This window comes from Buteo buteo, chromosome Z (assembly GCF_964188355.1).
Source record: "Buteo buteo chromosome Z, bButBut1.hap1.1, whole genome shotgun sequence".
Classification (NCBI taxonomy): domain Eukaryota; kingdom Metazoa; phylum Chordata; class Aves; order Accipitriformes; family Accipitridae; genus Buteo; species Buteo buteo.
This window is the reverse complement of record NC_134204.1, coordinates 2,272,919-2,290,856: the sequence shown is the minus strand read 5'-3', so window position 1 is coordinate 2,290,856 and position 17,938 is coordinate 2,272,919. Positions and strand designations below refer to the sequence as shown.

The 17,938-nt window shown below is 41.9% G+C and overlaps 1 protein-coding gene across 1 annotated transcript in view; it reads left to right on the top strand.

Annotated features, from left to right (window-relative positions):
* The window catches only part of DCC (DCC netrin 1 receptor), a 571,119-nt gene that overhangs the window by 195,556 nt on the left and 357,625 nt on the right, over positions 1 to 17,938 (top strand). The window lies entirely within an intron of this gene.

The following is a 17,938-nucleotide window of genomic DNA, read 5'->3' as shown; positions in this document are numbered from 1 at the left end:
CATATCTCTACACTGGATTCAGTTATTAAAAAGTTAAATTGAGGCAAAAAAAGTCAGTTCTACATAATGATTGTTCCAAACTTTGAAATGGAGGGGGTATCTGCCATAAAACAGTCTGAAAAAATATTTATGTACTGAAATGTAAAAATGAGGAACTAAACATCATTAGTCACTACAGAATGGCACCCTGGACTCCTAGCAAGCTGTCTGTGTCCTCTTTTTGTCTCCGTAAGTAGAGACATAATGTGTTTCTCTTTCATGTGGGTGCTTGGAAGGGGACCTGGGAAATGATATTATTGTGTGACAAATGAGGTCTGATTTTTTTAAAACAAAACAATTAAAATGGAGAACACAGACACTTGCTTTTTTGCATGCAATGAAGCTTTGCACAGACATTGCTGTAATTCTTAAGGATAGATAAGCTATAGAATTATATAAGTTGTTTTTTTTAAAGCATAATCTACAGTTTCCATGGTATTTTTCTTGAATGGGGAACAAACTTCTTTTCCCTTGCCAGGAGCTCTGCTTTAGGGAGCCAGAATCAACTCTTGATTGAAGCTGTCATCCTCAAATAGGCTGTGTCCATGTTCCACATGTGGTACAGTGGCTTCAGGAATAAGTGGAATTAAAGTATACCACAGCATTTGGCATCCACACCATCTCTTGCAAACAGCCTACTCTTTGACGGAAACTAAGCTGGGTAACTTTTCTTTCGGTTGCCTTTGGCAGACAAGACTTTGTGGGGCTTCCCCTGCCACAAGCCACCTTGAGGTGGCATCTCACCGGTGGTCTGCTCTGGCTGCTTTGTCCCCAAGGCTCTCGCAGCCTCTGCGGAGCCTGTGCTGAGCCCTTGTAACTTGGTGTGGCACTGGGCACCTCTGGGTTATGTCGACCCCAGATGTGCGTGTCAATGCAACGTCTGCTGGGGTACAACCGCCTCGTCCTACTTCTGTCAAAGTGATCTCAAGTCTCTGTCTTCCTTGGGAGATCTTCAGGGGAGGTGTGGTGAAGCCAATCCCCTTTGTGGGCTCAGAGATCCACACTGCGTGACAGAGCTTTAAAGAAAATAAAATAAAATAGCGTCTGCCTGAAGAACAAACGCACCATGAAGGCATGGACTTGTCCTAGCTGGGTGCTCAACACCAGGCTATGGTCACTGCATGCCACAGCAAAAACTTGGCTGGCTTGAAAATCTGGGCAGGAGACACTTGCTCCAGTGACACTTGCTGCACTCGGGTGGTAATGATTGTGTGTAATTTAGAATACAGCATTTTGGGGAAAGATACAGTATAAGTGGAATAAAATTTTATTATTACAGTGATAGTGTTCATATTTCTAAAGAAGTCTTATCTGAAATATGCTTACAGAGCTGGGATTTTTAGGGGATACTTATACTTAATTGTAGAGAAACATTTGTTCTTAATAGATGTTTCTTCCTGATCCAATCATTAAATAAGTTAAAATAAGAGGCAGGATATTTACTGGCTTTGAAGTGAGTACCCTTCTGACAGCGAGGGCAAAATACTAATTGGAAATCATTATAGATGGTCAAATTGGAAAAAAAAAAGTATTCTTTGTACTTTTTTTTTTAATGTGGCTGCATCCATATTTAACACAGAAATGGCAATTATTTCCTGTTGCGGAGGAGTCCTGTGCAGACAGGTTTCTGTGGAGCGTGCTGGAAAGACGCGACGAGGAGCCGGTTAGGAACCATATGTGCTGTAACTGCTCCATTACACTGGCTGTCAGTCGGAGTATTTTGATGGATACTTATTAATGTAAATGGCTTTCCATTCTTCCTATCTTTGTAGAGAAACCAAAGCACCTCTATTCCATCTTTTTTCTAATTAATTGGCATAATTGGTAGAAATGGGCCATTTGGGAGTGAAAACCCCTTTAGTACCTAACTGAAATTACCAAATAGTGTTTATCTACACAAGTGCCAGTAATTTGAATTAAAATGTTTGGTCCTAACCTTTATTCTTTCCCCAGCAAGTGACTTTATTCATGTGTTTTTTTCTGTTATAGTATCCTCAAGTTTTTTGATTTCATTTCTCCCTCTTTCCCTTTTATATAGCAAGCCAGAGACCACCAGTGTTTACTGCTTTTATTTACATATAGCAGCCAAGGAATATGGGAACTGAGTCTCCAAGGGCTTTGCCTGCCATGTATTGGGCTTTGAGAAAGCTGTTGTGGAACTTGAAAAAATTATAACATTAAATTTGTTAATTAAAGATGGAGCTTTTAAAGTGATGATGTTCTTCAAGCAGAGGCTCATGGGGTGTTCAATATTTGCTCTTTTTCCTTAATCCTGGGGCGTGGGGGGAAACCCCAAACAAAACAGAAGAACCTGACTTAGCTGCGGTTGTGTGGACTCTGACTTATTCTCCTCCCACTGCTCGGTGGTGGTTCTTTTGATGTATGTTTCTGTGTCGGAAAGGAAGAGGAATACCGATGGACTAATAATTTAGTTAAGTAAATGATGATAGTGCTGTGATTCCAAAAACATACAAGTCTAAACCTCTTTTGTTCTTCTATTAGTTCTATTTGTTCTTCTGCTTCTGATTTGTGAATCAAGTTCAAAACAACTTTTATATGATTAATTACGCTGCCCTGGTGAAGGAAGCACTGTGGAGTAAAAGACATCCTGATCTACTGATCACAGGGAGCTAAATACTCTTGGGTTCACCTAGTTTCTTTTTTAATCTGATTTTTTTTTGTTCTGAGAAGTGTGAAATATTTTTCTACTTCTTGAAGATTATGAAGGTTATATTGATTTTTAGATGTCATGTGCTAATCAGCTTATTCAGCACTTAAGAGTTTTAATAAACCTGCAGTGTGGTGTTACCCCAGTATTCACGCATCAGACAGATTTCTCTTTTCCTACTGGGCAAAGAAGCCTGCCTAGTGGAAGGATGATGTGTCCTGTTTTTAAAGGAAGGTTCTTAATGACTGAGTTGTACCATTAGACATGCAAAACCAATGTGCAGAATGGGATGTTGTTTCAAGTGTGCAGCTATAGCAAGCAGACTAGCGGGCTTTAATTTCATTAATTACCATGGTTAGTGTAAACTGAAGCAGGCAATTTAAGAAGTTGCAGACTTGCACTCTGCTCTTGGCAGCTGCTTCTCAATTCAGCATTGTCATTTTGGCGATTTTAGCCTAAAAAGACGTCGGCCCTAGTTGTACCAGTGCGGTGGTTTGTCGAGGCTGGGCTGCGTAAGGCGGAGTCGCAGCAATTGACGGCGAACAAAACTGCTTTTCAAACAGAGATTGTTGCGGAAAACTTTTCAAACTTTGCAGCCGGAGAAGACGTAGGATGGACTGATGCCCTGAGGGTTATTGGTATTCAGGGCAGCCAGGGTAATGCTTGTGGCTTTCGCTCAGCTGCAGAATTCTGCAGCCCACTTTCTGTCGGAGGTTCGGGGAATAAGGTCGGTATTGTGCGCTCGCGCAGCGCCTGCTACAATGGGGCACTGTTTGATGGCTGCTGGGGTCTCGAGGTACCGCTGCAGCCGCAGCATGCGCTGATTTCAGAATTTGCATTTAAAAGAAGCTGTTATCGATGTCAGAGGTTATGAAACAATGTCTGGGGCTCCCCCCATAACTGTCTTTAAGCTTGTAATTGCATTTTTTCACAACTTCACTGAAAACTATGACAAATATTTCCTTCTCCTGTTACCTGCTGCTCATGTAGCTCATGGTTTGGATTTTTCTCTTTTTTTTTTCCTCTGAAATTGTGTGAATTGAACCTTTGCCCAGCTCGAATCAGGTGGAGAGCTGGAAGGCACCAAAGAGAAATGTTAAATAAAACCTGTCTTGTCCCGGCTGGTTGTGGGAGTTTGCTGTAGGATGTGCCAATGTGGCTTTCTGTAGCTCAGCCAGGATTAGTCTGAACAAGCAAACAGGTTGCAGAAACCAATTACACAGCCTTAATGGCAAAAGGGAAGTGTAGAAGTTGTAGTATAAAGTAGGAGAAGCAGGTCAGGGGTGGGTTGCGTGAGGGGAGGTAGAGGCTGGCTGTCATCTGTAAAGCAATTGGCACATTTGGTTGTTACGTGCTTAAACACCTCTTATAGCTTGTTAAACCGTGGTGCAATTCATAACATCATTGAAGTAAGTAAAGAGCCTTTCTAATCTGTAGTAGAGTTGGAGGAAATCCTCTTGCATAGGGTCAGGGTGATGCTCTTTGTGCAAGTCAACTTCCTCATGTAAAGGAAAGAGTGATCAAAGGCAGGAATGGAGATCTGGAAAAAATACTTTTTTTATGCAGTTTCACATTCTTTTGGACTGTAATACTTCATTTGGACCAGTTTAGCGGTTCACCTTTTTACCTGGTGGACGGGCACCATCTCTCCTGATGCAAGTTTCGTCTCCCTGGTCTGTGTGTTTGGTCTGGTGCCTTGGACAAAGCATATTTGTGGGAACAAGGTCTGTGAGGTTTTGTGTCTGTATTGATGGTTTTGGTGTACAAGCCTTGATTTTGTTGTTTGTTTTTTTTTACTTTGATCCTGCTTTTTATTTAAAAAAAAAACCAAACAACAAAACAAAAATCCAAAACCTCCCAACCACAGCTTGATTTTTGATGTTCCCAGAACCTCAAATAGAGAAACAGGACAGCCATATGGCTCCAACATACGTCTGGGTCCCTAGCTAAGGAACGTAAATACTTTTGGTATATATAGCCTTTTTTTTTTCCTCCCAGAAATAGTTGCAATCAAAAGGCATTTAGCTGCAGGGGTGGCCAAGAGCAGGCACAGCCTTGGCAAAAGGCCCCAAAGCCACTGCCCCATCTGCATAGTATTATCCACATGAGTAGGTTTTCTTCATCGAAATCAAGAGGACCGTATGGCAATATTCAGATCTGAAATTATTTCAAATGGATTCCCATGTAGTTACAACTCTGTATTTGCAATCTTAGTGATTTCAATTTGGAAACTCATTCAAGTGAGTAATATAATGTCGGACTGCTCCTTCTGTTTTTCTTTGGAGCTTGCAAACTTCTAAAAATAACTTGATTACGAGAAAACTTCTCAGGTTGGGAATAGGACATCAGGGTGTTTTGGATTTATTTGCTCCACACTTAAAAAAGAGTGGAAGTTACTGTTGTTGCAGAATGTTTTAGTAAGAGTGACTGAATTTTGTGCTCTGACTTCTCGTCTCAAAAGATGTATTTAACAACTGAGTTTTTTGCATAGCATTTCTGTTATGGTTCTATGGGCGAAGGATCTCTCTTCCTATGGGTGCTGTGCTGTTCCTCTTCACCTGATTGTTCTTTAAAGCACTCGTTAGCAGAATTCCAAGTGAAGTTGTACAAGACCCTGAAGAACTTTATGTCCAAGGGTCTCAGTGATATGGACTTAGTCATTATAGAAGCAGGATAGTGAGACAAGAAAACACTACCCATGGTTCAATCAAAATTGTACAGAAAGCTCAGCATATGCCTTCCAGGCATTTTGAGCCTCAGTGCACACCAGTTCTTGGGCCAGCTTGCCTGAAGACAGCAAGATGGTCTGTCTTGGTCAGAGTGACTCTGCGGTGATTTGACAGCAAGGTATTTTCTTCAACAGACCTGCAGTAGGAATTGGGCATAAATCAATGCAATTCATACTGAACTGCTTGGGCTCCAATCAAGCGTCTTTGTACAGGTAGCCAGGCAAGCTGGGTGCAAGAAATTCTGCTTCTTGCATGGCCGGGTGACCACGGATCCTGGCAGGAGAGGGGCAGAAGGGCTCCTTGTGCACTTGTTCCTACACCAAGTGTGGTGGCAGATGCTGGGGTGGATACTTGGTGGTGCCTTAACTTTGCTTTTTAACTATATCTGGGCTTCTTCGGTGCTTACTCAGTGCTTTGGTGGTAGGGGGACCTGAGGGAGTACAGTCCGATTCCTTTGGCTGTGGTTAGATGAGGGACAAAAACAATCTGGCTCTTGACGGCTTTGAGGAGAGCGTTCTTCAGCTGCTACGAAAGCTTGGAGGAAGCATCTTCACCTTTAGAAAGAGAGATCGTAAGAGGAAAAGAGGAGTAAAACGCAGCGGAAAGACTTTTGGTTGGAGAGAGCCTAAGACTTTTTGTCCTTTGGAAGACAAGTAGCTCAGAGCACAATAAGGAGAAGAAAATGTCCTTTGAATCAAATGATGACTGTTCATCAAGAGAGATGTACACCAAGGTAGAGAGGCAGTGGTAAACCTTACCTGGAGGTTTCCTTCATGCTCTTTGCTACCATTGAAATACAGCAACTGTTCAGGGAGTGAACAGGAACAAAATGCTTAATAAAAGATATATCCTTTCTTACAATTTGATGAGAAACTTTCAAAGTGTGTTAAAATAGATGTTATAGCTAACCCAGTACAAGCAAACTCGCTGTTTTAGCAAATCTTGAAGTGAGAATGTTGGTGGGCTCATTCAAGGTATTTCAATTCCTGGGCAGAAATGGCTTTTTCCCCATAGAAGCTTATTTTCCTTGAAACCTCATCACTAACAGGGAGAGGTGGCTGCTTGATCATGGAATAATCATTTGGGATTCCTTATCCCCTTCCTAGTCCCAGGTGAGAATGACTTCTCAGTCTTTGCTGGAAGCCTGCATTGCACAGCCACCAAAGCCGAGGCAGATGAATTCTGCTGTTTTCTGTGCTCAGTGAACAAAATTTGCTGAGTTGATTCCTTTTTTCTTTTTTTTCTCCTTGTTAGGAAATGCTCAGTTAATTGGTATTTGGTAGCTGGCAGAGAATGAGGGGCTTTGAAGACAGTTCTGCCCGAAGGACAGGTGTGATGAGAAATACTGCTTACTGTGTGTGGGTTGCAGAAAGCCAATTTCCAACTAAAAACTGTACATCCTGCAAGTAAACTCGTATTGACAGCTTTTGGTGTTACTTGGACAATGTCTCTTCTAGGCTGTATGGTATATTTGAAATACAATGACATTTAATACTTTATTTGATCTTTTTGAATGACTTCTGAATATGGATCTGCCACAAAGCTGGTCCTCTTATTTTGTGGTTTTCAGGAAAAGCTCTCCATCATGTCATGTTGCAGACTTCAAAACACAGGTCTGGATACTTTGTGGCTGTAAATTAATTTAACATCACTGTCCAAGTCAATATCTGACCCATCATACAATGGGCTTGATCTCATCTAAAACATGCAGAACTCAAGTTTTAGTAGTTATGCTTATGCTGTGAAACAAAAATCCTGCCTCTGGGGGTGATTGAAAAATTAAAAGTAATCCATATAGGGATATGCTTAAATTATAAGGTGCTCAGTTGGAGATAAATCTATTGTCCTGGGGCTTGTGATATGTGACAAACTCCCACAAGAGAGGTTCATTTTCTAGCTAGTGATTCCCCCCCCCTGCCAAGGTCTGGATTCTTCCTAGGGTTGTGGGGGAGTACTGGCTTTTTTCTTTTTTTTTTTTTTTTTCCTTGGACTCATAAAATAGTTTAGGTTGGAAGACATGTCAGGAGGTCACCTAGTTTAGCCTCTGAATGTTTCTGTTGCTGTAGCTGAGACACGGACATGGAGTTAAAGTAAAACAAGGAAACTGTGATTTATTATGAAACAAAATTGAGTGGGTTTTTTTTTCCTGCTGGAAAAGCTGATGCATTAAGGGAGTGTGGTGGGAGCAGTTTGATATTCATTGGTTATCCCCCACAACAGCAGTCTTGATTGCTGTTGGATGTTTTATGACTCAGATTATGCTCAGATTAGACTTTTTCTTTATCTTAATTCTTTTGGGTTTTTCAAAAGCTGAAATGATGCATTCAGGGCACACAGTCCATCGGCTTTGCTGTGTGCTTTCATTGTGCAAAAAGGGAAGGGCTCTACTTTTGCAGTGAAGTCCCCATTTGTTTCTTTAATGTTCACATACATTATCGTAGCACTGCAGTTTGTTTCCTTAATGAACACCAGTCTGGTGTTCCCAGAAGCCTTTCACTAAATAGAAGTGGGAGAACTTTAATTTCGAGGATTGAACAAGAAACTGTCTTTCTCTGTTTTGTAAATGGGAGTAGGGAGAACGTTATAATTAAGATATTGCGTGCACAGTAATGGGAGGAGGACGCAACCGACCTCCTATTACCTTACCTTGGGTGCTGGTTTGCTTTATGCATATGACAGTCTTGGGTATGTGTAAGGAGATGCAGGTGCACTTGTGAGGTTTTTTTGGTTGTGGGGCCCTGGGTGGTCCCTCTGTACCGTGGGACCTGCCCTGGCAGAGGGGTACCCTACAACGAGAGGCACAGAGGGAGCATCTGATTTGTTGAAGATGCTTGAGAAGGCTGCAGATGAGATGATAACTGAAGGCTAGAAGCAGCCTTTGTAAAGCCATTGGAATTTGGTGCCGAAGGGTACACACACGCTATTTTTGGCAGCTGTATCACCCAATATGTTGAAGGAGATAACCCCCTCCTGGGGTCGCATGTGCCAGATCAGTCCTGCTCATCCTTCAGTGCAAACACAGCTCTAGTTTCTAACAAAACCAGGAGAAAACAATTTGTCTGTGTATCATTAACATAATTGATATTTATTACTTTCTTTGTGATTTTCTGAGTGTTTTTTGGGTTTGGATGCTGGGTTTAAATCACACCTGCAACAGGCGCTGTTGATGTGTTTGTGTCTATTATGTTGTCCTGATAAGCTTGGGCAGTGGTTTTCACCTTCTTGATGTGAGTTATTGAGATTGACTGAAGCTCTATGCTTGTCCTATCTAAAATGCTATGTAATTAATGTTTCATTATGCTAATGCATGCAAATTCAGTAGTATGCATTTGATGGGGAGGGGAGAGAACAAAAAGGATTAAAGAGTTCACTCTAAAGTACAAATTAATTTATTGCATTACTAAATGGCCTGCAAGGAAGGAGGAATGCATTTAAGAAATGAACAAATACGAAAACAAAACCCCCCCTGTCTAAATGTTTTGTCTTCCTGAGAAGTGGTTTTATTCTGAGCTCTGCCATGTGTGTTTGAGCAGCGCTATTTATGCTATAGGCTGTTCTGAGCTATAATGCACTTAAATTCAGCACAGAGTTCTTAGTCATGGAGCCTGGTTCCCCCCCCCCCCCCCCCCCATCTCCCTCACTCTTGCTTCTTCCTCTGCTTTTTTTCCCTAAATGCATCACCATCTCAAAAAAATCAAACTGTGGAAATACTGGCTTTGGTTTTGCTCCTTCTGCCTGTCTCTCTAGCTTAAAGCTCTTCCAAGGGATTTCCTTTTTCAGCAACTGATGTGTTCTTTTGATGTTTTAACTTGGTATTTCTTGCTCTTCATTATCTTTTCATCTTCCTCTTTATTCTTTTGCTCACCTGACTTCTTTCTTTCTCCTTTACATACATTGCCATGTCCTTGCCCTCTCCAGCTATTGCCCTCCTTTGCCCTTTCATCTAAAGCATGAATGTCTATTCTGTTGGCTCATGTCTCCTTCTTGCAGTCTGGCTTTTTCCAAAATGACTGGTAAAAACCTGCATCTGGCCAGATCTATGGGCCTTTTCTTGTTTATATTCCACTCGACTCTCCCCTTTCAGCCCTTTTCTGCTTGGCTTGGATTCAGTGCTGGATTGATTTTTTTTTTCTCCCCTTTTCTTTCTTTCTCCCTGCTTCTTGACTGTTCCTTCACCACTGACCTGGGGGATTTTCTCTTCCTTCTTTTGCTTGGTGTTGCTTACTGCTCTGTCTTCATTCCATCCCCATGCATTTTTTTTATCTAGGTGAAATAATCTAATAATAACATAATCTGATAATTTAAGTGATTTGTTTTGTTTTCTGTCTCTACAGTTACATAACCCAAATTCACTTCTCCTCTTCGCTTTTAGTTCCGTATCTGTAGCCAGGCACTTCTTGGGTGTCTCTACTGCATTTTCTTCTGCTGGTCTGGACTGTGAAATCTTTTATGGGATGCAGCAGACTGAAACACTGGCAGAACACTGGAGCTTTGAAGCTTTAGTGTAGGAATATCTCTTTCATAACTTAGTAAGCGAGGAGGTTGCACTGTAGGTCTCTGAGACACGAGAGAGGGTGTTGGTAGACAGCTTTTGACATACTGTAGCTGTCAGGATGGAGTTAGTTGACTTTTCAGCCCTGTTCTGTAGGGCCATGCTTCGCTGACTCCTCAAATGCACTACTTCAGAAAACAGACCGTTTCTGATAAGGAAACCTGAAATCTGGTATGTCTTGGATGTGTGTTTAACAGTTGTGAGAGTAATTTCTTTCATTGTCAGAAAGACAGAAAGTATCTGCTGGGGAGAACATTGAAACCGGCACCACGCTGGTGTTGTGACGTACCTTGGGGAAACGACCTTAATGCAGCCTCTTCTCTGCCGGAGTCTTCTGCTGAGGGCTGTTTGAAAACTTAACGGGGTTGTTCAAAATTGTGTTAAGATCCTGGTTGGTAATACTGCTTTTAGGCACCTTAAAACATTGCTTTTCTCCAGGAATTTGCATGTTAGCTATGCTTTTGCTTTTCCTTAATCTTGAAAAGTACATTAAATCTAATGGATAGGAAATGCGGAAAGTACCAACAACACTGTGCTTCTGTCTGTAGATACACTGCCTGATCTCTTTTCTCTGTGGAACTCCTATGTGGAAATTGGCAGGTGCAGGTACCGGTTTTCTTGAGGAAAAGGGGAGAAACCCAGCAAATAATATTATTTTTTGATAATGTAACTAAAGCATTTGAAACAAAAGCATGTAGGAAAAATTTGCACTGCCAAGTCAGTGCAATGAACTGTTCAGTAGTCTTCTCTGGGTGCTCAAAATGAAAATCCAATTTGCTGCCTTCTCCAGTGTAAGAAAACACCAGGCTCTGTCTGGGTTTCCCACGGACAGCGAGGTCTGCAGCGGCTGCTACCTGAAGTTCTGGAAAGCTTTGGACCAGAAGAAACGGTGCTGTATCCTGCTGTGTTGAGCAAGTCTCCATCCTCTTCCAATACTAGCGGTATTTTTTAATGTAGCCAAATACCCTTGTGCCCTCCATCCTCTGTGCTGTGCAGGAAGCAAAATGATTCTCTCATTTCGTTCCAGGGATAACTGGATCTTCTCTATTTGTTCCCATGAACTTGGGACTTAAATTGATTTATAAGCTTGCAGAAGCAGTGCATACCGCAGGGCTTGTTGGTTAGGGAGACTGGATTTTGTTCCTCAAACTGATTTGGCTAAATTTAGGCAGTGAGAATCACTCATACTGTTTTAAGGCAAGCCTACCTATGCCTGACATCATCTGATCTTGGATCAGAGGACCTGAGCTCTGCCTCTTCCAGCGGCTGCCACAGACTGAGTTTCACTGAGTGCATGAGCAAAGCAAGCAAATCGTGGGTGTGTGTAGGTACTTGTTCAAATAGTTTTATATAGTCTGGCCAATGTGTTGTCTCTGCCCAAAGCAGCTTAAGAGCAGGCAGCTGCCAGAAGACTTGGTCTCTTTTTTCTTCCCCAGCCCTTGTCTTCCAAATAGTTGCGCTCTTGCCCTCTGCCTTGTTTTATGGTTCAGTTACAAGGAATCTGATCTGAGAAGAGTGGTTTTCTTTTGAGGGTCGGCAGGTCAAGCTGGCTCTTGCGTTTTTCTGTTTGCTGGAGCCAAATCGAGGGAAGCCCCAGGAGTGTATGGCTGGTGCTGGAGGAAGGGAAGGAGTGCCCCTTTGGCTGCACCGTGGTCAGAGATCAGCCTGGGTCAGCCACAGAGCTGTTCTCCGAATTAGTGGGCTATCCCAAATATCTTTGCTGGGAAAGGAGTCAAATAGTCCAATCAATAAACAGTGCTTTTAGAGACCTCAGTAGTCAGAGGGGTAGCAGGAAGGAGCATCTGCGTGTGTGTGTGCTCTCATCTCTCTTATCCCATCAGAGTTCATTTAACATTTGCAGCCTGACTAAATCTGAGCACCAAGTGTGTAAGGTGATGTGACAAACCCATCTGTTGCATGGGGTCATTCATTCTTTCTTTGGCAAGCAGAACTACACACGAAACTCAGCTTGTTCAGTTTGATAAGGAGTTCATTTACTCTTTCTATGTGACTGTGATTTTACACTAGAGGGACGGCTTGAATGTGGGACAGAAATGATGCTGGATCTGCTCAGTGGCCCTTTTTTCTGGGTATTGCTCATCAATGGCACCCAGCGAAAGTTCTTTGTAACTGATGTTTTGAGCACTCTGGATATAAGCAGTGGGGTACTGTGGTGTGGAGGCACTACCCTTAGTAATAAATTACCTAAAAACCTTATTTTTATCACGCTAAAGCTTTAAAGTAAAAATCAGACAGCCAGTTGCTATGTGTTCCTAATGATTCATTGAATATGGAGGAGTTATAATGGATTTTTTTTGCAAGCACTTTTAGTACAGTTTAAAATCCTGTGATAGCACCATTTAAAAATTCAGTGATTTGGAACGTCGTGATAAAGTCCTGATAAAAAGTATATGTTCACTTCTATATGAAAATTGAACAATGCTTCCATGTACCACACAATTGTGCGTTGCATTGTACGTTTCTTGGAACAGGAATTTTTATTTCCACATTTGAACATCAAATGCAGGCACAAGGCTAGATTTTAAAAATTTCATAGAGCTGAGATGAAATATTCAGCACCCCAGAAGGCGCATCATAAGTTATGATAAAAACATTAAAACAGGAGTTCTCCTTTTAATATATATTAAGCTTCATATTAGCGTATTTTGTGGAAACAGATAAAACTGTATCAAGTTTTGCTATATATTCTGCATTACCTAGGCATGTAAATAAATGCTTATTAGCCTGGCCATTAAGCTGATTTATGCAGGCTCTGTAGATGAAGGGACAGGGGGAAATCCTCTGAGAAAATGTATACTCTGAGTGTCCATAAATACACTTCATTGTAATAGACTTAGTTCAGCTACGGTGCTCCGCTACCAAATTTCAGTTAGACTGGGGGGTATTTCTGTATTCACAGATTTCAAATGGTCTGTGTGCAAAAGTCTTATTTCTTAATGTTTATTTGAAAAAGAAGAAAGCTCCAGGGGTGGCCCGGTCAAACGCTTTTGCAACTGTGACATCTCTTCCCTCTCTATAATGGAAGCAACTGATGCAGAACATGAAGGAAAAAAACCCACCCTGGAAGATTACATTTCACAAAGCCGGAACAGAAAGTGGAGGATTCAAAGCAAGGGACTGATTAAGCAGCACATCAGAGATCATCTTTTAAATGTTAATTTCTTCTGCGGCCTGGAGAATGATAACCTTGAAGTTACTCTGATGCTACCTGTCAGGGCGAGAAGCCCATTAGTTTTATTCCTGTATCACAAAGCGGGTTATCACATAGGGTAATGCCTTGGTTGCTAAAGCAGCAAGGGACCAAGGATGGGGTCTTTTAGCTTCAAGTTTTCTTCTCCTTTGCTTAGGTAAAGGACATGTGGGCTATTGCCAAGGGCCCTCTCCTTGACCTCGGAGCTTCAGATCTCCAAGCAGCGCTACAGGCTTGTTTGATGACACGGATGTGCTCAGAATAGCTGACACGGTAGCTTTGTGTAGGAGGTATTTAATCTTTACAATGCTTCCATTCACGTTTGTAGTTAAGCCATAGATCTCATAAATTTGTGTTTGTGGTTTTTCTGTGCGCGCTGTAGTCGGAGGGAAAAGGAAGCGCTAAGGTGCCCTGGACCCATGGGTTTCAGCAGCCTCAGGTTTGCAAAACTCTTAATTTCCTTTGTTCGCTTCAAATAGGAGAGTGCTGGACCTCAAATGACAGCTGTGTGAGCATGCACGCAAAAGGTGGATGTATTTACTGCAACAGATGAAGCAGCTGTAACAGCACTTCCCTCTCTTGTCCTGACTTTTAAAGCCTCTGAGAGGCAAAGAGTGTGGAAGCAGGTCCCAGGGAAGGCAGGGATGTCCTTGCTGTGACGCGTGTGTTATAAGAAAGTGTTAACTGCTATGGGTGTAGGTTGGGTTTTGCAAACCAGGCTGGGGAACATCAAACCAGGGCTCTGTAAATGTGAACAAGTGCATTCTCTACAACTTGGTGACTGTCAATCGCCGTGGCCTTTTTTAGTTCTTCAATATCTTGGAGCTCCAAGGGATTGCAAGTAAGTGCAGGTGAAAAATTAAAGGCATTAGCAAAAATGTCAGATAAAGGAAGACCCCCCCCTCCCCTGACAGCAAAACTTGGGAAAAGAAAACATGGGCAAATTTTATGGCAAGTTTTAGAAGAGCTCTTCATCTCTTCTCCTGCCTGGCTGCCTTATTTTTTCCTTCCCTCCTTGCCTTCCATTTCAGTTGACCTCCTGCAATAAGGATTAAATTGTAGGTTTAGCATCTCTGTTTTAAAATAAGTCCCCTACCAGCTTATGAAAATGGCAAAGCAGCTTACAGTTGTAGCCGTTTCAGCTATGAGATGCTTACTGTAACGCACAATGGCAAAGAAGTTGCCCAAGGACTAGGAGAGATATTAAAGAACTTCTTCATCACCTCCGCATTTCCAGCTGTTAAAAAGCTGTGCAATAGGTAGCTGGAGAGATGGCTGTCTGTCTGACCTCCGCTTTGCAAGCCTGATATTCAGGCTGGAGACGGAAAGGCTGCTCCTGCCTCCTTGGTTGCAACTACTGGGGGTTTCACCCTGGATTTCCACCACGCAGAGGTGGAGGCACTGAGTTTTGGAGGTAGCACTCCTGCTCTTGGAGAATATGGGAAGAAGCAGCGCAGTGCCGTGAGTGCCTTGGGAGGAAAGACCTCCATAAGCTGGAGCTTTGTTTTGGTCTCGTTCTTAAAGCAAGGGGATTTTAGGCAGTAGGGACCCAAAGGATCTATAGGAGCAGCATATGTATGGGCTGTTCTGCCCCATTTTCTCAGCTGGCTTACCCTGGGGTAGCAGTAGCGTGGGTGGTGTTTGGTGTAGGCTTAAGCATCTACTGAAATGCTGACATTTTAAACAGGATAGATACTATACAGGAGAACAGGGATCCAGGGAAATGCTTCTGAACTCTGACTTGGGCCTCAAAGTAAATGTACTGTTAAGAAAAGTTGCTGGAGAAATTGTGCTTACTTGTGTTTTCCACAATGTCTTAAGAATTTTCATAGGTTCAGTTTTGTTTCAAAGTGTGTGTATATATGTACACACATAAGTGTATGCACTGCCCTTACGGAATACACAGTGAATACAGAAATCTTCACAAAGAAATTACATCCCCCTGCAAAGAACCTCCCGATAATAAGAAATGGTAAGCAAGCATTTTTTTGAGGCAAACTGTGTTGAAGTAGGCTCCTAGAAATTGGGCTGTATCTTGTGGCTGTTTGTCCTCTATAGCAGAAATGGCCATCAGCCTGGTTAGAGCACGTTCAATGTGCATTTCATAAGCTGTGCTAGCAGAGTTTGGTTTCTCGTTGCAGGCAAAGTTTAAACCTTTTCTTAATTTGATGTGTGGATCTCTTGTTTCTTCAGGTGACAGTCCTTAGTTTTACACATATAGAAGGAAGGTGTGGAGGCGTGTTGTGGTCTGGTCTGATCAAGTCCGGGATTTGTCTCTCCCTTAATTTGATAAAGGCTGAGTTTGTTCATCCTGGGTTGTATTGTGAAATTACTTTATTTTTTTTTTTTTAGGTGCTGAGATAGGCCTCTCTATTAGGTGTAGTGTATTCCTTCTTATAACCTGGTCTAGAGGAATCAGGTTTAGTGTTTGCTGCTTGAGGTAGAAATTAGGGAAAAAATTTGTGCAAGTCAAGGGTGCAATAAGATGACATGTTATTGGGAAAGCTCTCCGGGCTGCCCTGACTTAAGATGTAACATTGCAGCTGGGCTTTCCAAACTAAGCTAATAGTTCAAATATGCAAACAGGTACTAATGGGATTTTCAAATACTTTTCTACCTTTCTCCTTCAGCGCCTACATACTACAAAAACGTGGCCATTAGATTCTTATCCTTCCAGGTAATGTCTTCTGAAAATAAATGGTCATTTTCTTCTGTTTTTAAGGTGTCACCATGACTTCTATCTTCAGGAATAATATTTTCAAGAAGATTTGAATTTTCCTCACATTCAGAAAGCTTTTCAGGTTATTCAAGCTGTTAGGTTCCTTGTAGTAAAGCAATTTAAGTTAAATATGCCTTTTGCAAAGGATGTGAATAGCTGAAATTGCAACTGAACTGCAAGGGTAATTGCATGAAAAGAAAGTTAATCTTTGTTTAACTTCTGTAACTTCTGCATTTGCTGCACTGGAAGCTGTCATAACCCCATTTCTCCTGCAGAAGTGGATTATTTACTTGTGATAATAGCCACATAAAATCATTAACATGCTGTCATAAACAGCTGTGTTAAACTGTTATAGGTGTTGGTGACATAAATAAATGTCCAACAAGAAGCCGTCATTTACAAACAGAACATAGTTGCCTTTGGGAGAGGGGAAAAGAACATGTGTTTTTAAAATAACTACTCTTTCATGCATTTTAAATATACCTCTATAACACTACCCATGTTCTTGGGCAGAAGTGCCCTCTGCCAATGTGCAGCTTTTAGTCCTAATTCTGATGTGCTTCCTGCAGTAACTGAGATCAGAGCATTAAGACAGATGAAAAATCAGGATTTGGCTACTCTTCTTGATGGTATTAGACAATATATTTTATTCTGAGGTCTTACAGTGCTATTGTTTTGTGTCTGAAATACTCTTCAAGTTGAGTCTCCCAACTCTTGCTTTCTCCTTTGCTGAATTTTGTTAATGTTTTGAAGCCACAACTTTTTTGTTTATATGCTTTGAAGTAAAATCTGGTACCTAGCTACTTCACTTAGCGTACGGGTAGAACTAAGTACTTGACAATAAAATTAATTTCTGTGAAGAAAATGCCAAGTAGCTGTTTATGCATTATTATACATATAGTCATAGAAAGCTTTGGTTTGAGAGAGAAAATAGAAATAATTAATCTTTTTCTTAGGACTAAAAGGTTTTTGAATCTTTTTATCATGTAAGTTTTTGTTTTCATTTGCTCTAATGAGGTAAAAGGACTCATTTGATGATGAAGGGGGAAAAAAAAAAGGTAGTTTTGCATTCACATGCAACTGTTTCAAAACTCCATTTTCCATACACTGGAGCACAGACCAGTAGCACTATCGCTGGTGTGGAGTTTGGTGGAGGTTGGGGAGCAACCTGTCTATCTGGGAACCAGAGAGCTACGGCTAGACCTGGAAGCGCTCAGAGGTGCTGCCCCTGGCAGGGTGGGATAGGCAAGCCCGTGCTGTGGCAAACTTTGATTTTATTATGACATAGTGGAAACTACTCTGATACTTTCTCACTCGAGTATAGTCACTGAGACTTGGGGAGGCTCTGTTGTCTAAAAATACAAGTTATATGTGCTTTGCCTGTTTATTAGGAAATGCTTGATGCAATAGAGAAAAAGGACCACGTTAGGTTATTGAGTTGTGCCCTTTGGTGTAACTGCATCCACATGTTCTCAAGCATTTTAATGACTTCTCTACTCTTTAGCAGACCTCATTGTAGCTCTGCTCTGAGAGCATCTCTCTGCCTTTACGGTCTGTTTTATCTCCTGACTACACAAAGTGGATTGGCGTCTCATTACCAAAGTGACGCATAAGACGTTGGCCTCTGCGTTCTTGCAGATGGTGGAAATCTCAGGTCTTCAGTGCTGTGGCAGGGATGGTGTGCGCCTTGTAGGGTTGGCATTCTCAGCACCTCCCCTGCCTCTTCTCCACACAAAGGACATGCTCGCATGGTGTTTCCCTTGCTCAGTGCTGGGGAGCAGTGGCTGGACTAGTTGGTAGTGAGGAGAACCGTTGTTCTGGTGAGGTGGAAGATGATCTACCAGGCTTAAGGTTTTGGCACTGTTTCTGATAGATGGTCAGGCTGCAGTCTTGCATGCTTTCCTCCCACTTGTTTGCTAACAGCCAACAAAGCGAGGCCCAGTGGTGTTTTTGTGCTTGTCACACTAAAATGCATCTCGGTACATGTGGCCAGAGTAGGTCCTGTAAGCAATTAAATTCT